Raw genomic sequence first — 12,363 nt, 5'->3', positions numbered from 1 at the left:
CAGAGGATGGAGAAGCTAGAGCGGAGAACCGACGAAGCGGAGACCAGGGTAGGCCAGGCGGAGGACACAGGCCAGCGCCATGAGAGGATGCTGCAGCACCTATTGAAACAGGAGGCGGCCCTGACGAACATGTGCGACGATCTATAGAACCGGATACGCCGCAACAATTTGAGAATTTATCAAGTCCCAGAGGAAAGTGAGAAAGGTGACATGATTGGCTTTGTGAAAAACTTAATTGAGAAGGTGCTACAACTCCCACCCGAGCTAAACATAAAAATCGAGAGGGCACACAGATCACTGGGACTAAAGCCTGCGAGATCAGTGCCTCCGCGCTCCATTATTGGGAGGTTTCTGGATTATACAGTGAAGGAAGCAGTGCTGCGACAAGCATGGGCCCAAAAACAAGAGAAGTTCCAAAAAGGACTGATTTACTTGGACCAGGATTACTCTCCAGAAATACAGAGGAAGAGAGCACGGATCCGAGGAGTGATCAAGCAGCTGAAGGAGAAGGAGATCCGGGCAATGTGCCGCTATCCAGCGCAGCTGAGAATCAACTTGGAGTCGGGAGTGAAAACATTTCCTTCGCTGGTGGATGCTGTGCCAACATTCAAGAAGCTGGGCATCGAGTTGCAGGTTAGCGAGAGACTGGAATGGGAACTCTCAAAAGACACATGGCAAAGACAGGATGGTGGGAAGAGAGAAAGAAAGGACACATCTTTGTCCGCCGTGGACCTGCGGGCTGTTTTGCTGGACTAAAATGATGAGGAGTACTGTGCTCAGGTAATGTTAAAATATTTAGATATCGTTATTACTGTCAATCTCAAAGTTCTATGTATATTACTGTTCATAGTTTAAACAGCCGAATCTGCTGAAGTTAAGTGAATCATATTTTAAAATTACTGAGAAGAGAGGGGAGTTAACTCTGTTATTATTTTCAATTAATATTTCTTTTTTACAATGAGACCAGAGTTGGGATCACCGCCTCACCAAGGATATTGTTTTTCGCTTTGGTCTGTGGTTTGGACAGCACTTAGTGCACCTCGCCCAGAGGGAATCTTAAGTCAAAACCCCCTGCCTGCATTACATTAGGAGCTGGACAGATCTCTGTGCTCAGCTGGACTATTGGAAGTCACATATGCTTATTTTATTTTTTCTGTTCTGGATTCTAAGAGTTCTTATTTCCTTGAAATGTTGGTTAGGTCCACACAAGTGATTTTTGTCACCACTACGGCAAGGACAGTTACTTTATGCAAAGGTGAATATGGGGTAAAGAGTAAAGTGAAAATAAGAAATGTCTATTTATGTCAGAGGTAGGGATCGTTAGTTATAATGTCAAAGGATTAAATAATCCTATAAAAAGAAAGACAATGCTTACTCAGTTGACGAAATTTAATTGCTCAATAGCGTTACTACAGGAAACTCACTTAAATGAGGTTGAACATAAGAAATTGAGAAGAGACTGGGTTGCACAGGTATTCTATGCTTTTTTTTCTGAGGCGGACAAATTAATAGCTCCTATCCAAGAAAACGAGATACAAGACGTTATTAAGTCATTAAAAAACAACCAATCCCCTGGCACAGATTGTCTACCAGGTGAATTTTATAAGGCCTTTGGAGAGGAGCTTGTGCCAAAACTTTGTCGGATCTTCTATTATGCCTTACAGGAAAAGGACCCACACCTAAGAGCTGGTCTGAGGCAGTAATAACGGTTCTACACAAGGAGGGGAAAGATCCATTAGATTGTGGTGCGATCAGTTTGTTGGGGAATGACGTAAAGATTATTAGTGCCATATTAGCAAATAGAATGCAGAAGTAGTTAGGTAAATTGATTAACCCAGACCAGACCAGTTTCATACCGGGCCGACAAGGAGCAAATAATATTAGAAGAGCTTTAAATGTACAATCAGTGGAAAGACATTCAGCTCACCCGTCAATGCTTCTCAGTCTAGATGCTGAGAAGGCGTTCGACAGGGTGGACAGGACATATCTGAAATTCACTATGGAACTAATGGGATTTAATTTATAAAATTTATAAAATAGATTGAAGCACTGAATAAAGGCCCAGTATCAAGAGTCAGGGTGAATGGGTACTGCTCCCAATTTTTTTATCTTAAAAAGGGAATTAGGCAGGGGAACCCAATCTCGCCTATTTTGTTGACATCGTGTATCGAACCGCTTGCTGAATTGATAAGGACAAATGATCAGATCGAGGGAATAGTAGGTGAAGGAGGGCAGGTGCACAAAATCTTGTTGTTCGAGAATGACATTCTTTTGTTTATAAGAAATCCTCAGTCATCTATACCGGCCCTTATGCAATACCTGAGGGACTATGGGGAGTTGTCAGGGTACAAGGTGAATGAGGGGAAATCAGAAGCAATGATTATAACAGGATGCTGGCCGACATGCTTGGACAGACGGGTGAAATTCAAGTGGTCAAGAGCGGGCTTTAGATACCTGGGAATCATTCTCACACACGACACAAGTCAGTTATATAAGGCAAATTATGGTAAACTAATTTCTCATATCAAAAATGACATGGAAAGATGGGAGGTGCTTCCTCTGTCCTTAGGCAGAGCATTGAACAGAAATAACAGTCTAGGCAGGACATTCATCCTAATACTTTCTATCCTCCCTAATATCACTGTTCCTGTATCTACCTTTACATTACTGGATAAGCTGATTTCCAAATATATATGGCAGAACAAGAGGCCTTGAGTGAGATTGAAAATACCCTGTGCACCCAGAGATAAGGGCAGATTAGCCTTACCACATTTCCGAAGTTACTACTTAGCAGCACAACTTGGAAAATTGGTCTCATGGATAAAACTAGATATGGACACAAGATGGGTGCTTATAGAGCAAGGTTCAGTAAATATGTGTCGCTTTCAACTCTTCCCTTTCTAAATTCAAAAGCAAGATGTAAACTTAAGATACAAAATGAATATGTCAACCATACACTAAAGGTTTGGGAAAAGACAAGACGGTTCTTGAATCTACCTCTATCTCTATCGAGGGCAGCGAAAACAACAGCAGCAGGTGACTTTCTGTGGACTGTGGTTTCATTAGATGGGCAGGGAAAGGTTTAATCACAATAAATCAGTTATTTGAAGGGAGAACCTGAGGGCTTTTTCACAACTTCAGGCAAAATGCGGCATTGACTCTTAGGATTCATTTAGATATTTTCAAATTCGACATTATTTGATGACACACAAAGAATGGGACAATATTAAAGAAGCTTCATCTAATTTTGAACAATATTAGATTGAGATAGTGGAGAACAAAATTAACATTGAAAATATAATATCGGATATATATGGCAGGATACGTATGGACACTTCAGTGGACACACTGGATGTGAAAGCTAAGTGGGAACTGGAATCTAATGTCGTGATTGCTGATGGAGAATGGGAGAGTTCTTGGATGCTCTTGCAAAAATGTTTAAGCAGCCCAACCTAGAGGGAGCTCAGCTGGAAGTTAAGAAAAAGATATTTTAAAACTCCCTTGAGAATAGCTTCTTATGATAGTAACTGTTCCCCCCTGGGTTGGAGGGGCTGTGGCATAACGGGGGACTCTTCCCACATTTTCTGGAACTGCCCTAAGCTGATGAAATTCTGGGAAGAGGTAAAAAAAAACAAATAAGTGAGAATTTAAAATTAAACAGACCAATTGATCCACAGCAATTTATTATGGGTACAGCATCAACAAGTGATTTAAGGAAAAAACAGGTGTTTTTGCTCCCATGGGCACCCATCAAAAAATATTTGGAGAGTTGAGGATATTATCTCTATTTGACTGAGTTAGTTTTTTTTTTTTTTTTACTCTTTGCTGTATTTTAGTTTTTTTTTTTTTTTTTGCTTGCTATTGAGGAAATAAGTGAATATCTAAATGAATGGTAGAAATAATTATACCTATAAAGAATATAAAGAATATTGTATATTGTGTATCTTATCATGAGGTTTTGTAAGAATGTGTGTGACTCTGTCAAGGAACTTGTTCTAATAAATGTTCAAAAAAGAAAAAAAAAAGCATATGACAGCGTGCCAAGAGAGAAGCTCTGGTATTGTATGATGAAGTATGGAGTGGCAGAGAAGTATGTTAGACTGGTGCAGGACATGTATGCTGGCTGTGAGAAATTGGTACGGTGTGCTGTAGGGGTAACAGAGAAGTTCAAGGTGGAGTTGGGACTCCATCAGGGATCAGCTCTGAGCCCCTTCTTGTTCGCAATGGTGACGGACAGGCTGACAGATGAGGTTAGACAGGAATCCCCATGGACGCGATGTTTGTGGATGACATTGCGATCTGTAGTGAGAGCAGAAAACAAATAGAGGAAAATCTAGAGAGGTGGAGGTATGCTCTGGAAAGAAGAGGAATGAAAGTTAGTCGCAGCAAGACAGAATATATGTGTATGAATGAGAGGAACTCGGGTGGAACGGTGAGGCTACAGGGAGCCGAGATCAAGAAGTTGGAGGATTTCAGGCACTTGGGGTCAACAGTCCAGGGCAACGGAGAGTGTGGAAAAGAGGCGAAAAGATGAGTCCAAGCAGGTTGGAATGGGTGGAGAAAAGTGTCAGGGGTACTATGTGATAGAAGACTATTGGCGAGAATAAAAGGAAAGGTGTACAAGACAGTGGTGAGACCTGCAATGATGTATGGCCTAGAAACTGATACAATGACCAAAAGACAGCAGGCAGAACTAGAGATTGCAGAGATGAAGATGTTGAGATTCTCTTTGATAGACTCATTCCTGATCCTATCCGTCCTGGTCACATATGGTGACATATGGTGTACAAAATCATGCCCCATTTAACATATGTAAGCATTAGACACAAGCTTAAAAAATTTCATAAGTTATTTACAATATGTACCATTAACACTTCAAATTAGTGAGATAATCGCTTTTTGACCACATGGCTATATCTTTTGAACCCAAGGCTGGATTTGAATGAATTTGACAAATATTGTTCAGAATAATTTCCTGTTCAACATATTGCAGTATTAGACACAAGCATAAAAGAATTAAAAAGTTATTTACAATTTGTACCATAAACGTGTCAACTTGGTGAGATAAGCACTTTTTGACCGCATGGCTGTATCTTTTGAACCAGTGGTTGGTGTAGTGGTAAGTTCCCTCTAAGTGTTTGCCAAAGTATTCACTCACTTAATGACTCTAAGACGGAAAGAACCAGTTTCTAAGCGTGTGGCTTATGACGACGGTAGAAAACAATGTGTTTGCTCTGTCCTTTACTGAATCTGACAGGTATCATAACAGTTTCACCTCTTTACACACGTGAACTGACCACGTCATGGCTCAGCGGCCGCTCCTAACCTTATTTGGTTAACCTAAACATGAATACATGTGCCATGAATAAGCATGTACTCAACAAAAAAGCTAAATTTAATACAATAAGGTAATTATAAATAATTATGCTATAATCAACAATCACCAAATATAATTTAAATAATATTATATCCAAATCTGAGACTAAATTACAACAAATGGAAAATGGCACTAACATTTCCGGGCCCTAATTGCTCATCATGGGGATGACAATTACCTCAATAAACTAAAGAGTCATTTTCAACATTTTAATCCCCTTCTGTACACTTTCACTAGGGTCTAAACAACACAAACAACCTAGACTAATCTAGGTGAGGCTTCCAAGGTAGGTAACACTGTAGGAAAAAATAAAGCCGAAATAACAATGTCCTTTATTGTCCATGAGACTCTTCCATCTTGAGCAGAAGACACAACTTGTCTATGAGTCTCTCTAAGGTGTTGGTCTTCGTTTTAACAAGGACCAGACAGACGAACCCTGAGGCGTTGTCTTCTCCACTCTTCCCATTAACCAGGACCCTCTTGGAGCCCTCTCATCCATGATAAGTACGACGTCTCCCTTTTTCACATTTCTCCTCTTCTCCAGCCACTTCTGCCTTTCTTGTAGGAGGGGCAGGTATTCTCTGGACCAACGCTTCCAGAAGATGCAGCTATACAGCACTCGCCTCCATCTTCGTTTGCGGTATAGATCCTCCTTGCGAAACATCCCTGGAGGGAGTGCTGGCTTTCCCTTGAGAAGGAGAAGATGATTCGGTGTCAGAGGCTCGAGATCGTCCGCATCTTCAGATGACTCGGTGAGGGGTCTGCTGTTGATCACTGCTTCTACTTCGCACATGCAAGCATTCGTCGTCGAGTGACGGGAGCTTAAGAAGGTTGGTAAGTATCTTCAGTACTGTTCTAATTTGTCGCTCCCAGATGCCACCGTGGTGCAAACCGGCAGGCGGGTTGAAGATCCAAGTGACTCCTCTTTGCAGTGGTGCCTCAGAGATCTGGGACTGGTTCCATTCTTTCATCGCTTGGCGGATCTTGCGTTCCGTGGTTACCAAAGTCTGTCCGTTAGGGTTAGGGTCAGATCTCATAATCTCCACTTGTCCTGGTCTTGCGATGAAGCGTCTCACTGTGCTTATGCACAAGTCGGTGTCGAGAGAGTGTGCGATTTCTATGTGGACTGCTCGTACCGTAAGGCAAGTGAACAAGGCTCCATAACACTTGATTTGCACGTGCCTACGCTTTGCTTCAAAGGGGCCGAAGTGGTCTACACCAAAGTTTGTGAACGGTGGATGGTCAGGCAGTAGACTATCAGGTGGTAGATTTGTCATCTTCTGTTCACTCACGGCAGCTTGACTCTTCAGGCATTCACACACCTTGAAAGCACACTTCTCACTGCTGCATTTCCTTTGCATATCCAGACCCTTTGTCTCAGCCGAGCGAGGGTATGGTTTCTACCTCCATGTCCGATTTCCTTGTGCGCATTCCTGATGATCAGGGTCGTGATGTGGTGGTCCTTGGCCAGGCTAGCCGGATGCTTTGTGTGTTCTGGCAAGGCTGCCTGGTGCGATCTTCCACCAACCCGGAGAACCCCATCTTGGAGGAAGGGATCCAGCTCTATGACAGAACTGCTTCTCTTGATCTTTTCACCTTTCTGCAGTGTACAAAGCTCCTCATGGAAGGTTTGACATTTGGCTGAACTGAATGATCACAATTTCTGCTCTTCTGATGTCCTTGGCAGTCGGCTGGGTTCCTTTCAGCGGAGCTCTCCATTTCTTCATGTGGTTCTCAACTGTCTTGATTTTCACATCCTGACTTTCTGAAGAGTAGGCTTGAGACTCAAATGTCTTCTTGCGTCACACAGACGTCTAAGCAGCTCCTTCAGCCTCAACATCCAGGCCACCGCCTTCTTCAGGCCGTGCCAGTCAGAGAAGTGATGAGTCAGCTTGAAGAGAGGGCCTGTGCTTGTGTTGACAGTCTTGATGATGTTCATGCTAGTCGTACGCTTGACTTCAGCGTCATCCTCATTCATGAAGTGCTCTGCCTTCATTCCCCTTGATACTTAGTCAGGTGGATTAAAAGCCGTGTTGACATATTTCCACTGAGCTGACCTATGGTTCTCTCTGATTGTCGACACTGTTTGCAACAAATGTTTTAAAACCAGCGCCGTTGTTCCGATTGCGCTCATCTTCAGGAACTTCCACTGCGTAGCCTTTGTTTAGCAGGTCTGACATGAAGGTCTTGTAGTCCTCATGGAAGCTGGAGTTCTTGGCGAGTTTCCTTTTAAGGTTTGATGTACGTTGCTCGGCAACAAATTTGTTGTTTGGCATCACCACATTTTCGTTTCTGAGAGGCATCCCAATGCTGTACTGCCCATTAACTTTCTTGATTGTCTCATTCACAGACTTCATGAGCAGAACATCTTCTTGTGACATTTCTGACTTCTCTTCACAGGTGTGCTCCGGAAAGTCATGATTGTATTGCTGCAAAAGCATGCTGTCCACGCCGCTGACTGAGATTCTGTTGCCTGAAGCCCTTTGACTGTAGTGGCTCGACCTGCTTTGTCTTGACTTGTGGTGATCCTCACCTTTCTTGAGAGGGCCATTTAATACCCAACCTTTTCAACGGGAACATTGTCCTGTGTTACAGGTATATCTGTGTGGGTGTAGACATCTGGCAGGCTGATGTACTTGTTCTCTGTCAGACCACTGACTTCTAGATCTGAGAGCACAAAACAGGACACAGGCTTCTCCTGGCCCTTAGTACGGAGTAGCACTTGAGCCTTCTTACCATGGACGCCAAGCTGTCACATCAACCTGTCGGAGCAAAGCGTCGCGGAACTTCCAGTCCATGAATGCGTACGTCTCTATTGTCATGTTGCTCCTCTTGGATTTGATGCGCACAGGCACAATGGAAAGGATGCAGTTGTTGCCTCCGGCCCCGGTGACTGCTGTGACTTCACTCTTGGCTGATGCATCTTCTTGAGGAGTTGAGCGTCCGCTGGTAGAGTCTTGACTCTTCTCATACTTGGTGTTCTCTTGGTCATTCTTGTCCCTTTTGCTGTGAAGCAGACTTGGGTGTTTCTTGCTGCAGATCTCACACGTGGCTCTCTTTTTACAGTCTTTTCCCATGTGCCCTTGGGTCAGACACCCAAAACAAAGTCCATTACCTTTAAGGAACTCAATTCTCTCTTTGTTCGGAAGACTTCTTATTTTGTTACATGTCCTTTTTTGCAGTACAGGCATGGCTCTTGAAATGCGTCGTTTGTCTGCTTGTTCTTTCTTGATTCTAAGGCGTTCTCTTCGTCTGGCTTAACACTTGTAGTGCAGCCAGTAGTTTTTTTCAGCCTGCCTCCCTTGGCAGATCTTGCGCTTGACTTGCTCCTTTCTTTCGCTTCAGAGGACTCTTTGACATCACCAAACAGCGGGTCTGAAGCAATCTTTGCCTGTCTGTTGATGCATGTCACTAGATTAGAAAACTTTGCTCTTCTTCCTTCCCTTTCCTGTTTGGCAAAGGCCATGACTCTCCATCTTTCACAAAGTCTGAAGGGCAACTTTGAGATGACAGTCCAGAGGTTGCTCGCGCTGTTCATCTCCTCGAGGTACTCCATGTCCTTCATGAAATTGTTACATCCGGTGAGAAAGATGGAGAAGCTTTGAAGCGACTTGGCATCTTCTGCCTTAATTTGAGGCCATTTGACAGCCTTGTCCATGTAGGCCGCAGCAATTTTCTGGTCATTGCCATAGTAATAGGTCAAAAGCTTTCTTGCTTCTTTGTAGCCTCGTTGTGCGCTCATGTATTGGCAACTTTTCACGAGTTCCTTTGGTTCACCACTGGTGAATTGCTCAAGGTAGTACAAGCGGTCTTCATTGTTGTCTGTACGACTGTGGATGATGTGCTCAACGGCCTTCAGGAATGGCAGGAACTCGAAAGGATCACCACTGAATGTAGGATAACTTCACCTAGCGGAGTATCGGACATAGTGTGACAAAGGTCCGTGCTCTCTGTTAGTGTTCGATATACCCCTCTCCAAAGAAAGGGAGGAGGTGATTTGATGTAAGATTAGTCGAGGTTAGGAGAACCTCTGACACACTGTGGAAGAAGACAACGGGAGTCGAGGACTCCACCTAGTGGATCAGCGGAACTGATCGCACCGTGTGGATCACTAGTGTTCAAAATACCGTTCCCCTTTTTTATTGTAAATGTTTGATTTTATGTTGGTGTGAATGCTGTGCTGAATTGCTGAAGCAGCAGTGTCAGTGGAAACCTAACGGGGAAAACGTAAACTGGCAGCCTGTTGAAGTAGGCGTGAAAGTGCAGATTGTGCAGAAAGTGCAGATTGAAAGTGCAGTGTGAGTGAGAAAAGAAAAAAAAAAAGGTCATAAGATGGCATTGGCGGAGGAGGGTAAAGGTGGCCCCCCCACCTTCCCCGAGAGATGGAAGTTGATTGTTGAAACGCTCACATCTGGGGCGTATACAACCACCCCCCAGATGATGACTCGGAGAGTCAAAAAATTTGAGAAAAAGGAGAAACAACGGACCTATCGGCCAAAGCCAGATTACGTAGGATCGCTCACAAGCATGTTTAAATCACAGTTGTCAAGCGGGAAGGCAGAAGTGTCCTATTACACGGCCAAGTGGGAGGGAGAATTCAGCCTGCCTAAGTGGAGACGCAGCACTTGGAAATGGGCCAAGAAAGGTGATATCGCCTCTAAGCAAGTGTGCATGTTATCGCACATCACAAATCTAGTGATGAAAATGGAAGGACAACAACAGAATGCAAAAACACAAATACAGAGATGAGCTGAAGCTGCAGCCCAGTTGTACTTTCTGAAAAATCAAAAAAAGGAAACTCTGATGAGACGCAACTCTACCCTACCCTGCCCCCTCCTTACTCCACCCCCAGCGAATCCCCCGCAACTCCTCCAACCAGCATCCTCCCATTGTTTCAAATTACCAGCACGGTAAAGGGAAAGGGAAAACTGATTCCGACGGATGATGAAGACACTGATAGTGATGAGACAGATGACGAAAGTAAGGTAAGAGTGACAGCCACACCGTCCGCCCCTCCCTCAGAACCAGGCAGCGCCTCACAGAGAGGACCGGTGGAAGTAGGCGCAGGCACTAGTTTCTGTAATGATGATGTCAACAAGCGTATGAGGAAGTGTGAAAACATGATGGAATATTGGACAGATGAGTATGACAGAAACAAAGCCCTACTGGCTGATGCTGAGCAAACTAATGAACGAGTGGAAACAGCCCTAAGTCACTGCAAGGACTTGTTGGAGCGAGCGAAATTGGAACAAGACAAAAGGGCAGCGCTAAAGTGTGTGAAGAGGTATCGGTCAGAGGTGAAGCAAGCATGGGAAAATCACCAGAGGTATCGAGACATCTTAGCGGTGCTCTCAAATGAAGCAGGACACCAGACAAACAAAACAACAGCAATGCAATCAAAAAAAAGGCAGAGGGTGAAAGGTAAGTCAAGACGATTAAGTAAAGGTAAGGATGAAAAACAAGATGTTGTGATTAAAGGGCAAATGATAACAAGGTCAAAGGCTAGAGCCTTAAGAGCAGGAACAAGTTGCGGAAAGAGTAGATCCCAAAGTGAGATGGAGAGCGGAACGGAGTCAGAGTGCACCGATGGTGATGATGATTCAGACAGAGCATGCCCATCTGGGAATAATATCCCAGAACCTGGGAAACTCAATATGACGCCCTTAGTGATAGATAATCAGGGTCAAGAACGTCATAAGCCCTATGCAATGACAGATGTGGCCGCTATGGTAGCCAGATTGCCCCCTATTGGCCAAGGTGGGGGAGCCTGGATCACCAAATTAATGGATGTCACTATGGGAACTAGCCTGGCACTGGGAGACGTACGTAGTATCCTGGCTGCCTGTGGAATTACCAGTTCCACAATTTCTGATATGGAAATGAAAGCTGGCACAATTGCTTTGGGACATGAAACACCACTGAGACAGGTGCAAAGTATCCTGCATAATGCAATTCGAGAGGCATTCCCCGGAAATTGGACTCATGCTGCTGCCATCAAATATTCCCCAAAAGAAGGCGAGTCAGGCGTGGTCTTCTTGATGCGAGCTGCGGGAGACTGGGAGTCCACAGTGGGTGTTTACCCACAAGGCTCACCAGGTGATGTTGCGGTAGCATCGTTCCGGACAGCAGTGCTAAATGGTTTGCCAGATGCGGTATCAAGTACCCTGAAAGATGACCCCCTGTTGATGGGATGCGAGTGGACAGAATTCTCTCTGAAAGTGGCCCATGCTGTGGACAGACATGCGGACAAACAGAAAAAGATTAAAGCCAACCATGACACAACACAGAACTTGTTGCTGCAACTCCAATTGAAAGAGGTGCAAAATAAAACCTTGGAATCTAAGAAGGGCTTTTCTACCTCCAGCTTCCCCAATACATGTCGCCCGAGAAGACTTCCCGATCAATTTCTACCTGCAGGCTGCACCTAATCACCCCCCGTATAACGGACCTCGCTTCCCTCAGTGAGGGAGAGGATGTGGCATGAGACAAGGCCCCCAAAGGGGAGGGTCTAACGTATTGGGACCATGCTATTGTTGTGGAGTGATGGGACATCTCTGGCGATCCTGCCCAAACTTGCAGCAACAGTCTCCACTGCCCCAGCAGTGGAGTGGTCAACCCCCGCCTCAGAAATGGCAATCTAATTGGCAGAACTCACAGACTGAGGGACATACAGGTCGGGTGATGCACCAAGCCCCGATGGCTGCCCTGGCATCACAGCAGTGCCCATCGAACGACCAATAGGGCTGCCCCGCCCCAACGGCAGAACCACGGCTCAGACTCACGGTGAACGACAAGACAGTGCAGGCGTTAGTGGACACAGGAGCCACCGTCTCAACCTTGCCAACCGCACTGGCTCTGGAACCATCGTCTGCCTACATGACTGTGGTAGGGGTCTCAGGGACTAGAACGAGACTGCCACTCACATGCCCGACTACGGTATCTTGTGCTACACAAACTTTATGTCACTCATTCCTTATTACCGACAC

The sequence above is a fragment of the Fistularia commersonii genome, chromosome 4 (assembly GCF_037954325.1).
Source record: "Fistularia commersonii isolate RoL2024-O1a breed Wild chromosome 4, RoL_Fcom_v1.0, whole genome shotgun sequence".
NCBI classification, from domain to species: domain Eukaryota; kingdom Metazoa; phylum Chordata; class Actinopteri; order Syngnathiformes; family Fistulariidae; genus Fistularia; species Fistularia commersonii.
The sequence above is the reverse complement of the archived record's forward strand: the minus strand, read 5'-3'. Positions refer to the sequence as shown.